This window comes from Podarcis melisellensis, assembly GCF_964234715.1.
Source record: "Podarcis melisellensis genome assembly, chromosome: 4".
In the NCBI taxonomy this organism is placed as follows: domain Eukaryota; kingdom Metazoa; phylum Chordata; class Lepidosauria; order Squamata; family Lacertidae; genus Podarcis; species Podarcis melisellensis.
Genome location: NC_138531.1, coordinates 229,286 through 249,607, shown reverse-complemented (window position 1 = coordinate 249,607; position 20,322 = coordinate 229,286).

The following is a 20,322-nucleotide window of genomic DNA, read 5'->3' as shown; positions in this document are numbered from 1 at the left end:
GATCGTTTGCGACAGTTGAGCACCATCTTTGAATGAATTGCAGAACGTCAGAAATTTTGAAAAAATTGTGACCGCGCGGCTTAGGGATTTTTTCAAAAAAAGTTGTTCAGACGTAGATGGCTAATTCTGTTTCCGATGATAAATACCCACCTTTTTCCACCGAAAAACCCTTCAGGGGATCTTTTGCAACAGTTTAGTGCCATCTTTGAATGAATTGCAGAACGTCAGATTTTTGCTGAAATTGTGACCGCACGGCTTAGGGATTTTTTCAAAAAAAGTTGTTCAGACGTCGAGGACTAATTCTGTTTCCGATGATAAAAACCCACCTGTTTCCACTGAAAAACCTTTCAGGGGATGCTTTGCAACAATTCAGCACCATTTTTGAATGAATTGCAGAACGTCAGATTTTTGCTGAAATTGTGACCGCGCGGCTTAGGGATTTTTTCAAAAAAAGTTGTTCAGATGTCGAGGGCTAATTCTGTTTCCGATTATAAAAACCCACCTGTTTCCACCAAAAAACCCTTCATTGGATCGTTTGCAACAGTTTAGCACCATCTTTGAATGAATTGCAGAACGTCAGATTTTTGCTGAAATTGTGACCGCGCGTCTTAGGGATTTTTGCAAAAAACGTTGTTAAGAAGTCGAGGGCTAATTCTGTTTCCGATGATAAAAACCCACCTGGTTCCACTGAAAAACCCTTCAGGGGATCGTTTGCAACAGTACAGCACCATTTCTGAGTGAATTGGAGAACGTCAGAAATTTTGAAGAAATTGTGACCGCGCGGCTTAGGGATTTTCTCAAAAAAAGTTGTTCAGACGTCGAGGGCTAATTCTGTTTCCGATGATAAATACCCACCTGTTTCCACGGAAAAACCCTTCAGGGGATCGTTTGCAACAGTTTAGCACCATTTCTGAGTGAATTGCAGAACTCCAGAAATTTTGAAGAAATTGTGACCGCGCGTTTTAGGGATTTTTGCAAAAAAAGTGGTTCAGACGTCGAGGGCTAATTCTGTTTCTGATGATAAAAACCCACCTGTTTCCACCGAAAAACCTTTCAGGGGATCCTTTGCAACAATTCAGCACCATTTTTGAATGAATTGCAGAACGTCAGATTTTTGCTGAAATTGTGACCGCGCGGCTTAGGGATTTTTTCAAAAAAAGTTGTTCAGACGTCGAGGGCTAATTCTGTTTCCGATGATAAAATCCCACCTGTTTCCACCGAAAAACCCTTCAGGGGATCATTTGCAACAGTTGAGCACCATCTTTGAATGAATTGCCGAACGTCAGAAATTTTGAAGAAATTGTGACCGCGCGGCTTAGGGATTTTCTCAAAAAAAGTTGTTCAGACGTCGAGGGCTAATTCTGTTTCCGATGATAAATACCCACCTGATTCCACCGAAAAACCCTTCAGGGGATCGTTTGCAACAGTTTAGCACCATTTTTGAGTGAATTGCAGAACTCCAGAAATTTTGAAGAAATTGTGACCGCGCGGCTTAGGGATTTTTTCAAAAAAAGTTGTTCAGACATCGAGGGATAATTCTGTTTCCGATGATAAAAACCCACCTGTTTCCACTGAAAAACCTTTCAGGGGATCCTTTGCAACAATTCAGCACCATTTTTGAATGAATTGCAGAACGTCAGATTTTTGCTGAAATTTTGACCGCGCGGCTTAGGGATTTTTTCAAAAAAAGTTGTTCAGACGTCGAGGGCTAATTCTGTTTCCGATGATAAAAACCCACCTGTTTCCACCGAAAAACCCTTCAGGGGATCATTTGCAACAGTTGAGCACCATCTTTGAATGAATTGCCGAACGTCAGAAATTTTGAAGAAATTGTGACCGCGCGGCTTAGGGATTTTCTCAAAAAAAGTTGTTCAGACGTCGAGGGCTAATTCTGTTTCCGATGATAAATACCCACCTGTTTCCACCGAAAAACCCTTCAGGGGATCGTTTGCAACAGTACAGCAGCATTTCTGAGTGAATTGGAGAACGTCAGAAATTTTGAAGAAATTGTGACTGCGCGGCTTAGGGATTTTCTCAAAAAAAGTTGTTCAGACGTCGAGGGCTAATTCTGTTTCCGATGATAAATACCCACCTGTTTCCACGGAAAAACCCTTCAGGGGATCGTTTGCAACAGTTTAGCACCATTTCTGAGTGAATTGCAGAACTCCAGAAATTTTGAAGAAATTGTGACCGCGCGGCTTAGGGATTTTTGCAAAAAAAGTGGTTCAGACGTCGAGGGCTAATTCTGTTTCTGATGATAAAAACCCACCTGTTTCCACCGAAAAACCCTTCAGGGGATCGTTTGCAACAGTTGAGCACCATCTTTGAATGAATTGCAGAACGTCAGAAATTTTGAAGAAATTGTGACCGCGCGGCTTAGGGATTTTTTCAAAAAAAGTTGTTCAGACGTCGAGGGCTAATTCTGTTTCCGATGATAAAAACCCACCTGTTTCCACTGAAAAACCTTTCAGGGGATCCTTTGCAACAATTCAGCACCATTTTTGAATGAATTGCAGAACGTCAGATTTTTGCTGAAATTGTGACCGCGCGGCTTAGGGATTTTCTCAAAAAAAGTTGTTCAGACGTCGAGGGCTAATTCTGTTTCCGATGATAAATACCCACCTGTTTCCACCGAAAAACCCTTCAGGGGATCGTTTGCAACAGTTTAGCACCATTTTTGAGTGAATTGCAGAACTCCAGAAATTTTGAAGAAATTGTGACCGCGCGGCTTAGGGATTTTTTCAAAAAAAGTTGTTCAGACATCGAGGGATAATTCTGTTTCCGATGATAAAAACCCACCTGTTTCCACCGAAAAACCCTTCAGGGGATCGTTTGCAACAGTTGAGCACCATCTTTGAATGAATTGCAGAACGTCAGAAATTTTGAAAAAATTGTGACCGCGCGGCTTAGGGATTTTTTCAAAAAAAGTTGTTCAGACGTAGATGGCTAATTCTGTTTCCGATGATAAATACCCACCTTTTTCCACCGAAAAACCCTTCAGGGGATCTTTTGCAACAGTTTAGTGCCATCTTTGAATGAATTGCAGAACGTCAGATTTTTGCTGAAATTGTGACCGCGCGGCTTAGGGATTTTTTCAAAAAAAGTTGTTCAGACGTCGAGGGCTAATTCTGTTTCTGATGATAAAAACCCACCTGTTTCCACTGAAAAACCTTTCAGGGGATCCTTTGCAACAATTCAGCACCATTTTTGAATGAATTGCAGAACGTCAGATTTTTGCTGAAATTGTGACCGCGCGGCTTAGGGATTTTTTCAAAAAAAGTTGTTCAGATGTCGAGGGCTAATTCTGTTTCCGATGATAAAAACCCACCTGTTTCCACCAAAAAACCCTTCATTGGATCGTTTGCAACAGTTTAGCACCATCTTTGAATGAATTGCAGAACGTCAGAAATTTTGAAGAAATTGTGACCGCGCGGCTTAGGGATTTTCTCAAAAAAAGTTGTTCAGACGTCGAGGGCTAATTCTGTTTCCGATGATAAATACCCACCTGTTTCCACCGAAAAACCCTTCAGGGGATCGTTTGCAACAGTTTAGCACCATTTTTGAGTGAATTGCAGAACTCCAGAAATTTTGAAGAAATTGTGACCGCGCGGCTTAGGGATTTTTTCAAAAAAAGTTGTTCAGATGTCGAGGGCTAATTCTGTTTCCGATGATAAAAACCCACCTGTTTCCACCAAAAAACCCTTCATTGGATCGTTTGCAACAGTTTAGCACCATCTTTGAATGAATTGCAGAACGTCAGATTTTTGCTGAAATTGTGACCGCGCGGCTTAGGGTTTTTTGCAAAAAACGTTGTTAAGAAGTCGAGGGCTAATTCTGTTTCCGATGATAAAAACCCACCTGGTTCCACTGAAAAACCCTTCAGGGGATCGTTTGCAACAGTACAGCACCATTTCTGAGTGAATTGGAGAACGTCAGAAATTTTGAAGAAATTGTGACCGCGCGGCTTAGGGATTTTCTCAAAAAAAGTTGTTCAGACGTCGAGGGCTAATTCTGTTTCCGATGATAAATACCCACCTGTTTCCACGGAAAAACCCTTCAGGGGATCGTTTGCAACAGTTCAGCACCATTTCTGAGTGAATTGCAGAACTCCAGAAATTTTGAAGAAATTGTGACCGCGCGGCTTAGGGATTTTTGCAAAAAAAGTGGTTCAGACGTCGAGGGCTAATTCTGTTTCTGATGATAAAAACCCACCTGTTTCCACCGAAAAACCCTTCAGGGGATCGTTTGCAACAGTTGAGCACCATCTTTGAATGAATTGCAGAACGTCAGAAATTTTGAAGAAATTGTGACCGCGCGGCTTAGGGATTTTTTCAAAAAAAGTTGTTCAGACGTCGAGGGCTAATTCTGTTTCCGATGATAAAAACCCACCTGTTTCCACTGAAAAACCTTTCAGGGGATCCTTTGCAACAATTCAGCACCATTTTTGAATGAATTGCAGAACGTCAGATTTTTGCTGAAATTGTGACCGCGCGGCTTAGGGATTTTTTCAAAAAAAGTTGTTCAGACGTCGAGGGCTAATTCTGTTTCCGATGATAAAAACCCACCTGGTTCCACTGAAAAACCCTTCAGGGGATCGTTTGCAACAGTTCAGCACCATTTCTGAGTGAATTGCAGAACGTCAGAAATTTTGAAGAAATCGTGACCGCGCGGCTTAGGTATTTTTTCAAAAAAAGTTGTTCAGACATCGAGGGCTAATTCTGTTTCCGATGATAAAAACCCACCTGTTTCCACTGAAAAACCTTTCAGGGGATCCTTTGCAACAATTCAGCACCATTTTTGAATGAATTGCAGAACGTCAGATTTTTGCTGAAATTGTGACCGCGCGGCTTAGGGATTTTTTCAAAAAAAGTTGTTCAGACGTCGAGGGCTAATTCTGTTTCCGATGATAAAAACCCACCTGTTTCCACTGAAAAACCTTTCAGGGGATCCTTTGCAACAATTCAGCACCATTTTTGAATGAATTGCAGAACGTCAGATTTTTGCTGAAATTGTGACCGCGCGGCTTAGGGATTTTTTCAAAAAAAGTTGTTCAGACGTCGAGGGCTAATTCTTTTTCCGATGATAAAAACCCACCTGTTTCCACCGAAAAACCCTTCAGGGGATCATTTGCAACAGTTGAGCACCATCTTTGAATGAATTGCCGAACGTCAGAAATTTTGAAGAAATTGTGACCGCGCGGCTTAGGGATTTTCTCAAAAAAAGTTGTTCAGACGTCGAGGGCTAATTCTGTTTCCGATGATAAATACCCACCTGTTTCCACCGAAAAACCCTTCAGGGGATCGTTTGCAACAGTTTAGCACCATTTTTGAGTGAATTGCAGAACTCCAGAAATTTTGAAGAAATTGTGACCGCGCGGCTTAGGGATTTTTTCAAAAAAAGTTGTTCAGACATCGAGGGCTAATTCTGTTTCCGATGATAAAAACCCACCTGTTTCCACTGAAAAACCTTTCAGGGGATCCTTTGCAACAATTCAGCACCATTTTTGAATGAATTGCAGAACGTCAGATTTTTGCTGAAATTGTGACCGCGCGGCTTAGGGATTTTTTCAAAAAAAGTTGTTCAGACGTCGAGGGCTAATTCTGTTTCCGATGATAAAAACCCACCTGTTTCCACTGAAAAACCTTTCAGGGGATCCTTTGCAACAATTCAGCACCATTTTTGAATGAATTGCAGAACGTCAGATTTTTGCTGAAATTGTGACCGCGCGGCTTAGGGATTTTTGCAAAAAACGTTGTTAAGAAGTCGAGGGCTAATTCTGTTTCCGATGATAAAAACCCACCTGTTTCCACCAAAAAACCCTTCATTGGATCGTTTGCAACAGTTTAGCACCATCTTTGAATGAATTGCAGAACGTCAGATTTTTGCTGAAATTGTGACCGCGCGGCTTAGGGATTTTTTCAAAAAAAGTTGTTCAGACGTCGAGGGCTAATTCTGTTTCCGATGATAAAAACCCACCTGTTTCCACCGAAAAACCCTTCAGGGGATCGTTTGCAACAGTTGAGCACCATCTTTGAATGAATTGCAGAACGTCAGAAATTTTGAAGAAATTGTGACCGCGCGGCTTAGGGATTTTTTCAAAAAAAGTTGTTCAGACGTCGAGGGCTAATTCTGTTTCCGATGATAAAAACCCACCTGTTTCCACTGAAAAACCTTTCAGGGGATCCTTTGCAACAATTCAGCACCATTTTTGAATGAATTGCAGAACGTCAGATTTTTGCTGAAATTGTGACCGCGCGGCTTAGGGATTTTTTCAAAAAAAGTTGTTCAGACGTCGAGGGCTAATTCTGTTTCCGATGATAAAAACCCACCTGGTTCCACTGAAAAACCCTTCAGGGGATCGTTTGCAACAGTTCAGCACCATTTCTGAGTGAATTGCAGAACGCCAGAAAATTTGAAGAAATTGTGACCGCGCGGCTTAGGTATTTTTTCAAAAAAAGTTGTTCAGACATCGAGGGCTAATTCTGTTTCCGATGATAAAAACCCACCTGTTTCCACTGAAAAACCTTTCAGGGGATCCTTTGCAACAATTCAGCACCATTTTTGAATGAATTGCAGAACGTCAGATTTTTGCTGAAATTGTGACCGCGCGGCTTAGGGATTTTTTCAAAAAAAGTTGTTCAGACGTCGAGGGCTAATTCTGTTTCCGATGATAAAAACCCACCTGTTTCCTTCGAAAAACCCTTCAGGGGATCGTTTGCAACAGTTGAGCACCATCTTTGAATGAATTGCCGAACGTCAGAAATTTTGAAGAAATTGTGACCGCGCGGCTTAGGGATTTTCTCAAAAAAAGTTGTTCAGACGTCGAGGGCTAATTCTGTTTCCGATGATAAATACCCACCTGTTTCCACCGAAAAACCCTTCAGGGGATCGTTTGCAACAGTTTAGCACCATTTTTGAGTGAATTGCAGAACTCCAGAAATTTTGAAGAAATTGTGACCGCGCGGCTTAGGGATTTTTTCAAAAAAAGTTGTTCAGACATCGAGGGATAATTCTGTTTCCGATGATAAAAACCCACCTGTTTCCACCGAAAAACCCTTCAGGGGATCGTTTGCAACAGTTGAGCACCATCTTTGAATGAATTGCAGAACGTCAGAAATTTTGAAAAAATTGTGACCGCGCGGCTTAGGGATTTTTTCAAAAAAAGTTGTTCAGACGTAGATGGCTAATTCTGTTTCCGATGATAAATACCCACCTTTTTCCACCGAAAAACCCTTCAGGGGATCTTTTGCAACAGTTTAGTGCCATCTTTGAATGAATTGCAGAACGTCAGATTTTTGCTGAAATTGTGACCGCGCGGCTTAGGGATTTTTTCAAAAAAAGTTGTTCAGACGTCGAGGGCTAATTCTGTTTCCGATGATAAAAACCCACCTGTTTCCACTGAAAAACCTTTCAGGGGATCCTTTGCAACAATTCAGCACCATTTTTGAATGAATTGCAGAACGTCAGATTTTTGCTGAAATTGTGACCGCGCGGCTTAGGGATTTTTTCAAAAAAAGTTGTTCAGATGTCGAGGGCTAATTCTGTTTCCGATGATAAAAACCCACCTGTTTCCACCAAAAAACCCTTCATTGGATCGTTTGCAACAGTTTAGCACCATCTTTGAATGAATTGCAGAACGTCAGATTTTTGCTGAAATTGTGACCGCGCGGCTTAGGGATTTTTGCAAAAAACGTTGTTAAGAAGTCGAGGGCTAATTCTGTTTCCGATGATAAAAACCCACCTGGTTCCACTGAAAAACCCTTCAGGGGATCGTTTGCAACAGTACAGCACCATTTCTGAGTGAATTGCAGAACGTCAGAAATTTTGAAGAAATTGTGACCGCGCGGCTTAGGGATTTTTGCAAAAAAAGTTGTTCAGACATCGAGGGCTAATTCTGTTTCCGATGATAAATACCCACCTTTTTCCACTGAAAAACCTTTCAGGGTATCGTTTGCAACAGTTTGGCTCCATTTCTGAGTGAATTGCCGAACGTCAGAAATTTTGAAGAAATTGTGACCGCGCGGCTTAGGGATTTTTTCAAAAAAAGTTGTTCAGACGTCGAGGGCTAATTCTGTTTCCGATGATAAAAACCCACCTGTTTCCACCGAAAAACCCTTCAGGGGATCATTTGCAACAGTTGAGCACCATCTTTGAATGAATTGCCGAACGTCAGAAATTTTGAAGAAATTGTGACCGCGCGGCTTAGGGATTTTCTCAAAAAAAGTTGTTCAGACGTCGAGGGCTAATTCTGTTTCCGATGATAAATACCCACCTGTTTCCACCGAAAAACCCTTCAGGGGATCGTTTACAACAGTTTAGCACCATTTTTGAGTAACTTGCAGAACGTCAGAAATTTTGAAGAAATTGTGACCGCGCGGCTTAGGGATTTTTGCAAAAAACGTTGTTAAGAAGTCGAGGGCTAATTCTGTTTCCGATGATAAAAACCCACGTGGTTCCACTGAAAAACCCTTCAGGGGATCGTTTGCAACAGTTGAGCACCATCTTTGAATGAATTGCAGAACGTCAGAAATTTTGAAAAAATTGTGACCGCGCGGCTTAGGGATTTTTTCAAAAAAAGTTGTTCAGATGTAGATGGCTAATTCTGTTTCCGATGATAAAAACCCACCTGTTTCCACCAAAAAACCCTTCATTGGATCGTTTGCAACAGTTTAGCACCATCTTTGAATGAATTGCAGAACGTCAGATTTTTGCTGAAATTGTGACCGCGCGGCTTAGGGATTTTTGCAAAAAACGTTGTTAAGAAGTCGAGGGCTAATTCTGTTTCCGATGATAAAAACCCACGTGGTTCCACTGAAAAACCCTTCAGGGGATCGTTTGCAACAGTACAGCACCATTTCTGAGTGAATTGCAGAACGTCAGAAATTTTGAAGAAATTGTGACCGCGCGGCTTAGGGATTTTTTCAAAAAAAGTTGTTCAGACGTCGAGGGCTAATTCTTTTTCCGATGATCAATACCCACCTTTTTCCAACGAAAAACATTTCAGGGGATCGTTTGCAACAGTTTGGCACCATTTCTGAGTGAATTGCCGAACGTCAGAAATTTTGAAGAAATTGTGACCGCGCGGCTTAGGGATTTTCCCAAAAAAAGTTGTTCAGACGTCGAGGGCTAATTCTGTTTCCGATGATAAATACCCACCTGTTTCCACCGAAAAACCCTTCAGGGGATCGTTTGCAACAGTTTAGCACCATTTTTGAGTGAATTGCAGAACGCCAGAAATTTTGAAGAAATTGTGACCGCGCGGCTTAGGGATTTATTCAAAAAAAGTTGTTCAGACGTAGAGGGCTAATTCTGTTTCCGATGATAAATACCCACCTGTTTCCACCGAAAAACCCTTCAGGGGATCTTTTGCAACAGTTTAGTGCCATCTTTGAATGAATTGCAGAACGTCAGATTTTTGCTGAAATTGTGACCGCGCGGCTTAGGGATTTTTTCAAAAAAAGTTGTTCAGACGTCGAGGGCTAATTCTGTGTCCGATGATAAAAACCCACCTGTTTCCACCGAAAAACCCTTCAGGGGATCATTTGCAACAGTTGAGCACCATCTTTGAATGAATTGCCGAACGTCAGAAATTTTGAAGAAATTGTGACCGCGCGGCTTAGGGTTTTTTTCAAAAAAAGTTGTTCAGACGTCGAGGGCTAATTCTGTTTCCGATGATCAATACCCACCTGTTTCCACCGAAAAACATTTCAGGGGATCGTTTGCAACAGTTTGGCACCATTTCTGAGTGAATTGCCGAACGTCAGAAATTTTGAAGAAATTGTGACCGCGCGGCTTAGGGATTTTCCCAAAAAAAGTTGTTCAGACGTCGAGGGCTAATTCTGTTTCCGATGATAAATACCCACCTGTTTCCACCGAAATACCCTTCAGGGGATCGTTTGCAACAGTTTAGCACCATTTTTGAGTGAATTGCAGAACGCCAGAAATTTTGAAGAAATTGTGACCGCGCGGCTTAGGGATTTATTCAAAAAAAGTTGTTCAGACGTAGAGGGCTAATTCTGTTTCCGATGATAAATACCCACCTGTTTCCACCGAAAAACCCTTCAGGGGATCTTTTGCAACAGTTTAGTGCCATCTTTGAATGAATTGCAGAACGTCAGATTTTTGCTGAAATTGTGACCGCGCGGCTTAGGGATTTTTTCAAAAAAAGTTGTTCAGACGTTGAGGGCTAATTCTGTTTCCGATGATAAAAACCCACCTGTTTCCACTGAAAAACCTTTCAGGGGATCCTTTGCAACAATTCAGCACCATTTTTGAATGAATTGCAGAACGTCAGATTTTTCCTGAAATTGTGACCGCGCGGCTTAGGGATTTTTTCAAACAAAGTTGTTCAGACGTCGAGTTCTAATTCTGTTTCCGATGATAAAAACCCACCTTTTTCCACCGAAAAACCCTTCAGGGGATCTTTTGCAACAGTTTAGTGCCATCTTTGAATGAATTGCAGAACGTCAGATTTTTGCTGAAATCGTGACCGCGCGGCATAGGGATTTTTTCAAAAAAAGTTGTTCAGACGTCGAGGGCTAATTCTGTTTCCGATGATAAAAACCCACCTGATTCCACTGAAAAACCTTTCAGGGGATCCTTTGCAACACTTCAGCACCATTTTTGAATGAATTGCAGAACGTCAGATTTTTGATGAAATTGTGACCGCGCCATAGGGATTTTTTCAAAAAAAGTTGTTCAGACGTCGAGGGCTAATTCTGTTTCCGATGATAAAAACCCACCTGTTTCCACTGAAAAACCTTTCAGGGGATCATTTGCAACAATTCAGCACCATTTTTGAATGAATTGCAGAACGTCAGATTTTTGCTGAAATTGTGACCGCGCGGCTTAGGGATTTTTTCAAAAAAAGTTGTTCAGATGTCGAGGGCTAATTCTGTTTCCGATGATAAAAACCCACCTGTTTTCACCAAAAAACCCTTCATTGGATCGTTTGCAACAGTTTAGCACCATCTTTGAATGAATTGCAGAACGTCAGATTTTTGCTGAAATTGTGACCGCGCGGCTTAGGGATTTTTGCAAAAAACGTTGTTCAGACGTCGAGGGCTAATTCTGTTTCCGATGATAAAAACCCACCTTTTTCCACCGAAAAACCCTTCATTTGATCGTTTGCAACAGTTTGGCACCATTTCTGAGTGAATTGCCGAACGTCAGAAATTTTGAAGAAATTGTGACCGCGCGGCTTAGGGATTTTCCCAAAAAAAGTTGTTCAGACGTCGAGGGCTAATTCTGTTTGCGATGATAAATACCCACCTGTTTCCACCGAAAAACCCTTCAGGGGATCTTTTGCAACAGTTTAGTGCCATCTTTGAATGAATTGCAGAACGTCAGATTTTTGCTGAAATTATGACCGCGCGGCTTAGGGATTTTTTCAAAAAAAGTTGTTCAGACGTCGAGGGCTAATTCTGTGTCCGATGATAAAAACCCACCTGTTTCCACCGAAAAACCCTTCAGGGGATCATTTGCAACAGTTGAGCACCATCTTTGAATGAATTGCCGAACGTCAGAAATTTTGAAGAAATTGTGACCGCGCGGCTTAGGGATTTTTTCAAAAAAAGTTGTTCAGACGTCGAGGGCTAATTCTGTTTCCGATGATCAATACCCACCTGTTTCCACCGAAAAACCTTTCAGGGGATCGTTTGCAACAGTTTGGCACCATTTCTGAGTGAATTGCCGAACGTCAGAAATTTTGAAGAAATTGTGACCGCGCGGCTTAGGGATTTTCCCAAAAAAAGTTGTTCAGACGTCGAGGGCTAATTCTGTTTCCGATGATAAATACCCACCTGTTTCCACCGAAAAACCCTTCAGGGGATCGTTTGCAACAGTTTAGCACCATTTTTGAGTGAATTGCAGAACGCCAGAAATTTTGAAGAAATTGTGACCGCGCGGCTTAGGGATTTATTCAAAAAAAGTTGTTCAGACGTAGAGGGCTAATTCTGTTTCCGATGATAAATACCCACCTGTTTCCACCGAAAAACCCTTCAGGGGATCTTTTGCAACAGTTTAGTGCCATCTTTGAATGAATTGCAGAACGTCAGATTTTTGCTGAAATTGTGACCGCGCGGCTTAGGGATTTTTTCAAAAAAAGTTGTTCAGACGTCGAGGGCTAATTCTGTTTCCGATGATAAAAACCCACCTGTTTCCACTGAAAAACCTTTCAGGGGATCCTTTGCAACAATTCAGCACCATTTTTGAATGAATTGCAGAACGTCAGATTTTTCCTGAAATTGTGACCGCGCGGCTTAGGGATTTTTTCAAACAAAGTTGTTCAGACGTCGAGTTCTAATTCTGTTTCCGATGATAAAAACCCACCTTTTTCCACCGAAAAACCCTTCAGGGGATCTTTTGCAACAGTTTAGTGCCATCTTTGAATGAATTGAAGAACGTCAGATTTTTGCTGAAATTGTGACCGCGCGGCATAGGGATTTTTTCAAAAAAAGTTGTTCAGACGTCGAGGGCTAATTCTGTTTCCGATGATAAAAACCCACCTGATTCCACTGAAAAACCTTTCAGGGGATCCTTTGCAACACTTCAGCACCATTTTTGAATGAATTGCAGAACGTCAGATTTTTGATGAAATTGTGACCGCGCGGCTTAGGGATTTTTTCAAAAAAAGTTGTTCAGATGTCGAGGGCTAATTCTGTTTCCGATGATAAAAACCCACCTGTTTCCACCAAAAAACCCTTCATTGGATCGTTTGCAACAGTTTAGCACCATCTTTGAATGAATTGCAGAACGTCAGATTTTTGCTGAAATTGTGACCGCGCGGCTTAGGGATTTTTGCAAAAAACGTTGTTAAGAAGTCGAGGGCTAATTCTGTTTCCGATGATAAAAACCCACGTGGTTCCACTGAAAAACCCTTCAGGGGATCGTTTGCAACAGTACAGCACCATTTCTGAGTGAATTGCAGAACGTCAGAAATTTTGAAGAAATTGTGACCGCGCGGCTTAGGGATTTTTTCAAAAAAAGTTGTTCAGACGTCGAGGGCTAATTCTGTTTCCGATGATCAATACCCACCTTTTTCCACCGAAAAACCTTTCAGGGGATCGTTTGCAACAGTTTGGCACCATTTCTGAGTGAATTGCCGAACGTCAGAAATTTTGAAGAAATTGTGACCGCGCGGCTTAGGGATTTTTTCAAAAAAAGTTGTTCAGACGTCGAGGGCTAATTCTGTGTCCGATGATAAAAACCCACCTGTTTCCACCGAAAAACCCTTCAGGGGATCGTTTGCAACAGTTTAGCACCATTTTTGAGTGAATTGCAGAACGCCAGAAATTTTGCTGAAATTGTGACCGCGCGGCTTAGGGATTTTCCCAAAAAAAGTTGTTCAGACGTCGAGGGCTAATTCTGTTTCCGATGATAAATACCCACCTGTTTCCACCGAAAAACCCTTCAGGGGATCGTTTGCAACAGTTTAGCACCATTTTTGAGTGAATTGCAGAACGCCAGAAATTTTGCTGAAATTGTGACCGCGCGGCTTAGGGATTTTTTCAAAAAAAGTTGTTCAGACGTCGAGGGCTAATTCTGTGTCCGATGATAAAAACCCACCTGTTTCCACCGAAAAACCCTTCAGGGGATCATTTGCAACAGTTGAGCACCATCTTTGAATGAATTGCCGAACGTCAGAAATTTTGAAGAAATTGTGACCGCGCGGCTTAGGGATTTTTTCAAAAAAAGTTGTTCAGACGTCGAGGGCTAATTCTGTTTCCGATGATCAATACCCACCTGTTTCCACCGAAAAACCTTTCAGGGGATCGTTTGCAACAGTTTGGCACCATTTCTGAGTGAATTGCCGAACGTCAGAAATTTTGAAGAAATTGTGACCGCGCGGCTTAGGGATTTTCCCAAAAAAAGTTGTTCAGACGTCGAGGGCTAATTCTGTTTCCGATGATAAATACCCACCTGTTTCCACCAAAAAACCCTTCATTGGATCGTTTCCAACAGTTTAGCACCATCTTTGAATGAATTGCAGAACGTCAGATTTTTGCTGAAATTGTGACCGCGCGGCTTAGGGATTTTTGCAAAAAACGTTGTTAAGAAGTCGAGGGCTAATTCTGTTTCCGATGATAAAAACCCACGTGGTTCCACTGAAAAACCCTTCAGGGGATCGTTTGCAACAGTACAGCACCATTTCTGAGTGAATTGCAGAACGTCAGAAATTTTGAAGAAATTGTGACCGCGCGGCTTAGGGATTTTTTCAAAAAAAGTTGTTCAGACGTCGAGGGCTAATTCTGTTTCCGATGATCAATACCCACCTTTTTCCACCGAAAAACCTTTCAGGGGATCGTTTGCAACAGTTTGGCACCATTTCTGAGTGAATTGCCGAACGTCAGAAATTTTGAAGAAATTGTGACCGCGCGGCTTAGGGATTTTCCCAAAAAAAGTTGTTCAGACGTCGAGGGCTAATTCTGTTTCCGATGATAAATACCCACCTGTTTCCACCGAAAAACCCTTCAGGGGATCGTTTGCAACAGTTTAGCACCATTTTTGAGTGAATTGCAGAACGCCAGAAATTTTGAAGAAATTGTGACCGCGCGGCTTAGGGATTTATTCAAAAAAAGTTGTTCAGACGTAGAGGGCTAATTCTGTTTCCGATGATAAATACCCACCTGTTTCCACCGAAAAACCCTTCAGGGGATCTTTTGCAACAGTTTAGTGCCATCTTTGAATGAATTGCAGAACGTCAGATTTTTGCTGAAATTGTGACCGCGCGGCTTAGGGATTTTTTCAAAAAAAGTTGTTCAGACGTCGAGGGCTAATTCTGTGTCCGATGATAAAAACCCACCTGTTTCCACCAAAAAACCCTTCAGGGGATCATTTGCAACAGTTGAGCACCATCTTTGAATGAATTGCCGAACGTCAGAAATTTTGAAGAAATTGTGACCGCGCGGCTTAGGGATTTTTTCAAAAAAAGTTGTTCAGACGTCGAGGGCTAATTCTGTTTCCGATGATCAATACCCACCTGTTTCCACCGAAAAACCTTTCAGGGGATCGTTTGCAACAGTTTGGCACCATTTCTGAGTGAATTGCCGAACGTCAGAAATTTTGAAGAAATTGTGACCGCGCGGCTTAGGGATTTTCCCAAAAAAAGTTGTTCAGACGTCGAGGGCTAATTCTGTTTCCGATGATAAATACCCACCTGTTTCCACCGAAAAACCCTTCAGGGGATCGTTTGCAACAGTTTAGCACCATTTTTGAGTGAATTGCAGAACGCCAGAAATTTTGAAGAAATTGTGACCGCGCGGCTTAGGGATTTATTCAAAAAAAGTTGTTCAGACGTAGAGGGCTAATTCTGTTTCCGATGATAAATACCCACCTGTTTCCACCGAAAAACCCTTCAGGGGATCTTTTGCAACAGTTTAGTGCCATCTTTGAATGAATTGCAGAACGTCAGATTTTTGCTGAAATTGTGACCGCGCGGCTTAGGGATTTTTTCAAAAAAAGTTGTTCAGACGTCGAGGGCTAATTCTGTTTCCGATGATAAAAACCCACCTGTTTCCACTGAAAAACCTTTCAGGGGATCCTTTGCAACAATTCAGCACCATTTTTGAATGAATTGCAGAACGTCAGATTTTTCCTGAAATTGTGACCGCGCGGCTTAGGGATTTTTTCAAACAAAGTTGTTCAGACGTCGAGTTCTAATTCTGTTTCCGATGATAAAAACCCACCTTTTTCCACCGAAAAACCCTTCAGGGGATCTTTTGCAACAGTTTAGTGCCATCTTTGAATGAATTGCAGAACGTCAGATTTTTGCTGAAATTGTGACCGCGCGGCATAGGGATTTTTTCAAAAAAAGTTGTTCAGACGTCGAGGGCTAATTCTGTTTCCGATGATAAAAACCCACCTGATTCCACTGAAAAACCTTTCAGGGGATCCTTTGCAACACTTCAGCACCATTTTTGAATGAATTGCAGAACGTCAGATTTTTGATGAAATTGTGACCGCGCCATAGGGATTTTTTCAAAAAAAGTTGTTCAGACGTCGAGGGCTAATTCTGTTTCCGATGATAAAAACCCACCTGTTTCCACTGAAAAACCTTTCAGGGGATCCTTTGCAACAATTCAGCACCATTTTTGAATGAATTGCAGAACGTCAGATTTTTGCTGAAATTGTGACCGCGCGGCTTAGGGATTTTTTCAAAAAAAGTTGTTCAGACGTCGAGGGCTAATTCTGTTTCCGATGATAAAAACCCAGCTGGTTCAACTGAAAAACCCTTCAGGGGATCGTTTGCAACAGTTCAGCACCATTTCTGAGTGAATTGCAGAACGTCAGAAATTTTGAAGAAATTGTGACCGCGCGGCTTAGGTATTTTTTCAAAAAAAGTTGTTCAGACATCGAGGGCTAATTCTGTTTCCGATGATAAAAACCCACCTGTTTCCACTGAAAAACCTTTCAGGGGATCCTTTGCAACAATTCAGCACCATTTTTGAATGAATTGCAGAACGTCAGATTTTTGCTGAAATTGTGACCGCGCGGCTTAGGGATTTTTTCAAAAAAAGTTGTTCAGACGTCGAGGGCTAATTCTGTTTCCGATGATAAAAACCCACCTGTTTCCACCGAAAAACCCTTCAGGGGATCATTTGCAACAGTTGAGCACCATCTTTGAATGAATTGCCGAACGTCAGAAATTTTGAAGAAATTGTGACCGCGCGGCTTAGGGATTTTCTCAAAAAAAGTTGTTCAGACGTCGAGGGCTAATTCTGTTTCCGATGATAAATACCCACCTGTTTCCACCGAAAAACCCTTCAGGGGATCGTTTGCAACAGTTTAGCACCATTTTTGAGTGAATTGCAGAACTCCAGAAATTTTGAAGAAATTGTGACCGCGCGGCTTAGGGATTTTTTCAAAAAAAGTTGTTCAGACGTCGAGGGCTAATTCTGTTTCCGATGATAAAAACCCACCTGTTTCCACTGAAAAACCTTTCAGGGGATACTTTGCAACAATTCAGCACCATTTTTGAATGAATTGCAGAACGTCAGATTTTTGCTGAAATTGTGACCGCGCGGCTTAGGGATTTTTGCAAAAAACGTTGTTAAGAAGTCGAGGGCTAATTCTGTTTCCGATGATAAAAACTCACCTGGTTCCACTGATAAACCCTTCAGGGGATCGTTTGCAACAGTACAGCACCATTTCTGAGTGAATTGCAGAACGTCAGATTTTTGCTGAAATTGTGACCGCGCGGCTTAGGGATTTTTTCAAAAAAAGTTGTTCAGACGTCGAGGGCTAATTCTGTTTCCGATGATAAAAACCCACCTGTTTCCACCGAAAAACCCTTCAGGGGATCATTTGCAACAGTTGAGCACCATCTTTGAATGAATTGCAGAACGTCAGATTTTTGCTGAAATTGTGACCGCGCGGCTTAGGGATTTTTGCAAAAAAAAGTTGTTCAGAGGTCGAGGGCTAATTCTGTTTCCTATGATAAAAACCCACCTGATTCCAATGAAAAACCTTTCAGGGGATCTTTTGCAACAGTTTAGTGCCATCTTTGAATGAATTGCAGAACGTCAGGTTTTTGCTGAAATTGTGACCACGCGGCTTAGGGATTTTTGCAAAAAAAAGTTGTTCAGACATCAAGGGATAATTCTGTTTCCGATGATAAATACCCACCTATTTCCACCAAAAAATCTTTCAGGGGATCGTTTGCAAGAGTTTGGCACCATTTCTGAGTGAATTGCAGAACGTCAGAAATTTTGAAGAAATTGTGACCGCGCGGCTTAGGGATTTTTTCAAAAAAAGTTGTTCAGACGTCGAGGGCTAATTCTTTTTCTGATGATAAATACCCACCTGTTTCCACTGAAAAACCTTTCAGGGGATCCTTTGCAACAATTCAGCACCATCCATTTTTGAATGAATTGCAGAACGTCAGATTTTTGCTGAAATGGTGACCGCGCGGCTTAGGGGTTTTTTCAAAAGAAGTTGTTCAGATGTCATGGGCTAATTCTGTTTCCGATGATAAAAAGCCACCTGTTTCCACTGAAAAACCCTTCAGGGGATCGTTTGCAACAGTTTGGCACCATTTCTGAGTGAATTGTAGAACGCCAGAAATTTTGAAGAAATTGTGACCGCGCGGCTTAGGTATTTTTTCAAAAAAAGTTGTTCAGACGTCGAGGGCTAATTCTGTTTCCGATGATAAAAACCCACCTTTTTCCACCGAAAAACCCTTCATTTGATCGTTTGCAACAGTTTAGCACCATCTTTGAATGAATTGCAAAACGTCAGAGTTTTGCTGAAATTGTGACCGCGCGGCTTAGGGATTTTTTCAAAAAAAGTTGTTCAGACGTCGAGGGCTAATTCTGTTTCCGATGATAAAAACCCACCTGGTTCCACTGAAAAACCCTTCAGGGGATCGTTTGCAACAGTTTGGCACCATTTCTGAGTGAATTGCAGAACGCCAGAAATTTTGAAGAAATTGTGACCGCGCGGCTTAGGGATTTTCTAAAAAAAAGTTGTTCAGACGTCGAGGGCTAATTCTGTTTCCCATGATAAATACCCACCTGTTTCCACCGAAAAACCCTTCAGGGGATCGTTTGCAACAGTTTAGCACCATTTTTGAGTGAATTGCAGAACGTCAGAAATTTTGAAGAAATTGTGATCTCGTGGCTTTGGGATTTTTGCAAAAAAAGTTGTTCAGACGTCGAGGGCTAATTCTGTTTCCGATGATAAAAACCCACCTGTTTCCACCAAAAAACCTTTCAGGGGATCGTTTGCAAGAGTTTGGCACCATTTCTGAGTGAATTGCAGAACGTCAGAAATTTTGAAGAAATTGTGACCGCGCGGCTTAGGTATTTTTTCAAAAAAAGTTGTTCAGACGTCGAGGGCTAATTCTTTTTCTGATGATAAATACCCACCTGTTTCCACCGAAAAACCCTTCAGGGGATCTTTTGCAACAGTTTAGTGCCATCTTTGAATGAATTGCAGAACGTCAGATTTTTGCTGAAATTGTGACCGCGCAGCTTAGGGATTTTTTCAAAAAAAGTTGTTCAGACGTCCAGGGCTAATTCTGTTTCCGATGATCAAAACCCACCTGTTTCCACTGAAAAACCTTTCAGGGGATCCTTTGCAACAATTCAGCACCATCCATTTTTGAATGAATTGCAGAACGTCAGATTTTTGCTGAAATGGTGACCGCGCGGCTTAGGGGTTTTTTCAAAAAAAGTTGTTCAGACTTCAAGGGCTAATTCTTTTTCCGATAGTAAAAACCCACCTGTTTCCACCGAAAAACCCTTCAGGGGATCGTTTGCAACAGTTTGGCACCATTTCTGAGTGAATTGCAGAACGCCAGAAATTTTGAAGAAATTGTGACCGCGCGGCTTAGGGATTTTCTCAAAAAAAGTTGTTCAGACGTCGAGGGCTAATTCTGTTTCCCATGATAAATACCCACCTGTTTCCACCGAAAAACCCTTCAGGGGATCGTTTGCAACAGTTTAGCACCATTTTTGAGTGAATTGCAGAACGTCAGAAATTTTGAAGAAATTGTGACCTCGTGGCTTAGGGATTTTTGCAAAAAAGTTGTTCAGACGTCGAGGGCTAATTCTGTTTCCGATGATAAAAACCCATCTGTTTCCACCGAAAAACCCTTCAGGGGATCGTTTGCAACAGTTTGGCACCATCTTTGAATGAATTGCAGAACGTCAGAAATTTTGAAGAAATTGTGACCGCGCGGCTTAGGGATTTTTGCAAAAAAAGTTGTTCAGACATCGAGGGATAATTCTGTTTCCGATGATAAATACCCACCTGTTTCCACCGAAAAACCCTTCAGGGGATCTTTTGCAACAGTTTGGCACCATCTTTGAATGAATTGCAGAACGTCAGAAATTTTGAAGAAATTGTGACCGCGCGGCTTAGGTATTTTTTCAAAAAAAGTTGTTCAGACGTCGAGGGCTAATTCTGTTTCCGATGATAAAAACCCACCTTTTTCCACCGAAAAACCCTTCATTTGATCGTTTGCAACAGTTTAGCACCATCTTTGAATGAATTGCAAAACGTCAGAGTTTTGCTGAAATTGTGACCGCGCGGCTTAGGGATTTTTTCAAAAAAAGTTGTTCAGACGTCGAGGGCTAATTCTGTTTCCGATGATAAAAACCCACCTGGTTCCACTGAAAAACCCTTCAGGGGATCGTTTGCAACAGTTTGGCACCATTTCTGAGTGAATTGCAGAACGCCAGAAATTTTGAAGAAATTGTGACCGCGCGGCTTAGGGATTTTCTAAAAAAAAGTTGTTCAGACGTCGAGGGCTAATTCTGTTTCCCATGATAAATACCCACCTGTTTCCACCGAAAAACCCTTCAGGGGATCGTTTGCAAC